Source organism: Ixodes scapularis, unplaced genomic scaffold (assembly GCF_016920785.2).
Source record: "Ixodes scapularis isolate PalLabHiFi unplaced genomic scaffold, ASM1692078v2 PGA_scaffold45__5_contigs__length_3442486, whole genome shotgun sequence".
Lineage (NCBI taxonomy): Eukaryota > Metazoa > Arthropoda > Arachnida > Ixodida > Ixodidae > Ixodes > Ixodes scapularis.
The window spans coordinates 46660-51691 of NW_024609874.1; positions in this window are offsets into that span (position 1 = coordinate 46660).

Below are 5032 nucleotides of genomic sequence, written 5' to 3' on the forward strand. Positions count from 1 at the left end.
TTCGGCGCTAATCCCACAGCTACTCGGCCTCTCTTGCGTCGTGTGTGTTCACTCCCCGCGCCTCGTAGCTGTGTTGTTGCAGTGGAGGGGAGTGGTGGGGGGGGGGGGGGGGGGGGGGGGGTGGCTTGTGAAAATTTCGGGGCTTCGGACTCTCCAAACCCTTTCTCCCCCTCTTCCTACACCACATGCTTCCCCCTCTTTGCAAATGTCAGCTGATCTTTGAACATCTCATCTCCTTTGTGCAGGAATGTTTGTTGACAGGCAAAACAACAACTAAAATTAGGAAGTGATTTTTAACTTGAGTAGAAGTAACTAAAAAATGTAATTAAAGTAAACTACTAATTACCGAAATAAAAATGTAATTGAAAGTTACTAAAATACTCAGAAAAGTAGCTAAACTCCAGTAACTTGAGTGGAGTAGTTGAACTACGTACAACTCTGTATATATATATATATATATACAGGGTGATTCAAGGAGACTCCAGGCTCTTTAAATCGACCGCGAAATTCGGTTTCTTAACCTATCACTCTACGACTTTGTGCAGGGTTTCCCACAGATGGTACATTTATTTTTTGTAAAAATTACAAAGAGCGAACTTACCTGAGGAAAAAGTAAAGAAACAAAAAGGTTTAGCTCCTATGCAAATGCAGCGACGCAACCGGTCTTCAAACAACACGGCGCCGTTTCGCACGGTAGACGAGAGATGGCCCAAGCGGTCGCGACGCCAACTGCCGCCAACGAACGACCATACGACGCTGAGAGCCGGCGTCTTTAGCAGACAAGGGACTGCACTTACTTGTTGTTACCGCGCCTGTTTTTGTTTCTGCGACTGTCGCCGCCTGCGGAACGCGCGCCGCTTTTGAGTCGAAAAGATTGTCTGCTAAAAACGCCGGCTCTCGGCGCCGTATGCTCGTTCGTTGAGCCATCTCTTGTCTCCCGTGTGGAACGGCGCCGTGTTGTTTGAAGACCGGTGGCGTGGCTGCATTTCCATAGAGGCTAAGCCCTTTTCTTTCTTTACTTTTTCCTCAGCAAAGCTCGCTCTTTGCAAATTTTACAAAACAAAATGCACCATCTGTGGGCAACGCTGCACAAAGTCGTAGCGTGATAGGTTAAGAAACCGAATTTTGCGGTCGATTTAAAGAGCCTGGCGTCTCCTTGAATCACCCTGTATATATATATATATATATATATATATATATATATATATATATATATATATATATATATATATATATATATATATATATATATATATATATATATATATATATATATATATATATATATATGTTTGCATCATGTGGTATAAGTTCCGAGACGATTTTGGGGCCATTAAAAATGTCATGTGCCACAAGATCCGCGACATGCCCGAAGAACAGGAATGTCTGTAGCAATTTTGTGAGCGGGTAAGCGATGGTCATTCAACAGAGTCAATAGAAATAAAGATTACTATTACTATTTTTTATTTTTTTGAAAAACACAATCTTTATAGTTCGCTTAGAGCCGGTTGCACCAACGCCGCTTAGCGCAAAGCAGCCGGGAACCTAAGCTTAGTTTTGGTTTCGTTCGGTTGCACCAAAATCGCTTATCGCTAAACCTAGCACTAAACTACGCTTAACTTGAGAGCTCAACATTGGGCGCTTTGCTTTTGGTTGTTTCTCAATCCTGGATTTAAAACATGGCGGCTGGTTTGTCGCGGTCGACGCGGTGGACGAAATTGGGTGTGCAAAGTGTTTTAGGCTACATCAGCGTGAAAGTCTCGACAGAATGACCTTCGATTGTGACAAGGATGCAAAATATTGTCACGTGAAGTGTTTATCGACCCCTGTTTTCAAGTTGGCTCTCCACTCTCAGGGCGTGTTAGCCCTAACCGAGATACGTACGGAGTTGGGGGGCTCACGTCTGTCTTCCGGTTGGTTCTTCTGTAAACGAGCTTATTCGTATGTACTTACTAATTTTCGCATAGCTGTAACGTATTGTTATTTACCACCTTGTTTATTTACACTTGCAGCGCGTATCCTTCAATCTGATCAGCGCTTTGAATAGTGGCAGTACATGATCTCGGCGATCAGCTGATTGTCGACACCTCTGCCGTTTGCATTAGATTGCGGCGCTTTTAAGTAATAAAACAGCGAAAAATCAATTTCTTTCGTTTTCTGAGTTTTGAGACAATTTTCAGTGAATTTTCCTAATCTCGCGAGTAGAATCTTGGCTTCAGAAAACTGTATCGTTCCATAACCGTAACTTTTTTGGTGATCGCGATTTTTTTTGAATATTTTGCTTTATATCTTTCATTCGTGGCGACGACAAATCGTAACGACTACTATGCTAGATTTGTTCATTGCTGTATTGGGGCAGGCTGGGGCAGGTGATACGAAGAGACGACCGTTGTTATCGACAAGATGTGATGTACTAGTGGGAGTTTTTTTTTTTTTTTTTTCTGATGTCGACAGTGTGAAACTGAAGTCCGTTCGGAGGCTGCAGCGGATGTTCAACGACGGTACAGCGCAGTTCTGTCACCTTGCTGATAGAAACGAGTACCGTCGATGCACGGTCTCGTGACCTGACCTCTCGACGACTTCGATTCGACGATTTCCGAGCCTTTTCGCAGCTGCCGTGGCGAGTTCGTCACTGTTTTGAACTTCATCGGTCTCAAGCATGACTTGATTTTAGTAGTCATCTTACCTGCCTACTTATTCTCGATGATGTTTTGTCTTCAGCGATGTAGCGAGTAGAGTGTCCTTCTCGGGTTCGGCGAGATTTGGGGCCCCCGATGGCTCCTTCAACTCAAAATGTGAGCACGAAAACTACTGCCACTGTCAAAATATCCTGTTATCAACCGGTATTAAGCACACAATCACAGATGTAAAGAGCATTCGTGTTTATTTAAAGCTTTAACTTCTGTTATTGAAAGTTAAGCGAAAAAATGATTGAATTTGGAGACCTCACCGAAGAAATACAGAGAAAAGCAGACGCCTACGACGACTACTACGACAGTTTTTTGTTTACATCACGTGATTCCTCTCCGCCAATCGTATTGTGTCTCTCTGAGCGTTCCCTAGTTCGCTCTGTTTGTCCCTACGTTCCCTACGCAAATCCAGCGTTTAGCTAGGGGCGCGTTTGTAAAGCCGGATTTACGTTGGTGCAACCGGAATTTAAACCCGTGCTTATCCGAGCTCCGTTTATCACGCTAAGCCGACTTAAGAAAGAGCCGCTTTGGGTTAAGGTAAGCGACGTTGGTGCAACCGGCCCTTAGTAGTGCTTGGGAAGCGGGCTCAGGCGACTGAAAAGACAGGGCATACTGCGTGTGAGAGTCTAAAAAAACATATATCTAGCCATCCTGCTGGTTTGGAAGCAAAAGTGGAGGAAAGGTCTTCAACCAACCAATGAGATTGACGAATAATTTATGGACCTACAACGGGGAAATGATGGCTTGACAAAATGGTGTCCTTGAGCATCTCATGTGCTGCCACACCGAGAAGTTTTACTACGTGACAACGTGCTTTTTTCTGCTCTCGCTGTTGTCTTGTTTGCGGGCTAGTTACCAGCCTCAGCATGGAGATTTGTTTATTTTTTTTAGCGCATATTGCAGTCCTAGAGAGATCCTGAGTGTATTTCAATGAAATCTCTGGAAGGATTTTTACTGAGGTTTTCTAAACTCGATCCGTGAAAGGACGTAAAGAATTCGGTCCACGATAATGCCGCCATGTTGTTCATGACGGCTGGCGCAACACTTGCACCCACAATTCTTCTAATTTGCAGGCCTCGTTTATATTCCTTCTAAATTCGGGTTCCATTTTGATCTGTCCTTAATGACAACACGTCACGCCGAGGTATCCAACCCTTGTTTGTCTTTTGCTTTCCTTTCTCCCCGCTCCAATTGCAAGGCAAATTTAGAGACGAAAGGGTGGTCGCCTTCTTGACGCTCAGATTGAATGACCACTCGGTCGTAATAAACGCTCGCCCATCGCTAAGCCAAGTAATAAGTCACAAATAGTTATTGTTAAGACTGCATTCTGGGGCTGTACAGATGTAGGAGCTTTCGAGGGTCCAAGGGGATGTGGCTTTCTAGATCTATTTACCACAAAAAAAAAAAAAAAAGATATTATCACCATTTTGAAATTAGGGTTCGCCATATTTCATCAGAGATGCCGTGTTGAATTACAGTTAGTCCTGACCGTGACCTGTTCGTTTCTGTCTTATAATACCGGGTGTTTCAAGTAGCGGCCAGGCTCTTTAAATAGACGGCAAAATTCGGTTTCGGAGCCTATTGCGCTCTGATTTTGTACAGAGTTGACCACAAGTGGTGCATTTTTTCTATAAAATTTCCTAAGAGGGAACTTACCTGAGGAAAAAGTAAAAAAAAAAAAGAAAGACTTAACTCCCATGGAAAATCAGCGAAACCACCGGTCTTCAAAAAATTGGCCACTCTATTGATTAAAGACCGGCGGCTTCGCTGCGTTTCTATAGGAGTTAAGACTTTCTCTTTCTTTACTTTTTCCTCAGGTAAGTTCGCTCTTTGCAAACTTTATAGAAAGAAATGCACCACCTGTGGGCAATGCTACACAAACGCTGTCAGGCGTTCTTGGACGCCGGCAGGGCGAAAGTTCAAACGGACCGTCTGACGCCGCCGTGGGGTAGGGGAGTCGATTGTTGTCCCCATGGCCTGGGTACCCCGAACACTCTGCCGGGGAGGACCCCGGCGGAACGTGATTTGTGGCTTTGTCAAGTGCCGTGCCTGTCATCGGCAAAGAAAACAGACGCGGACGACTCTTCTCCGGGCAGGACACCGGAGACCGGAAGGCGTGGGCAACTGCGCCGAAGCGAGAACCCCCCTTTTGGTTTGTGTTGTGTGTGCGTGTCTGACTCCGGCAAGCCGAGTGTTCTAGAACGAGGGATCCGACCTCTGCGGCAACATGACGCCTGGGGATGCTGCGGCGCCTCGGGGCTGGTGCGTCCTCGGTGCCGTGTGCAACGTGCCGCTGCGAACGGGACGACCAGGGGAGAGTGTGGTGGACGGACCTGCAGCGC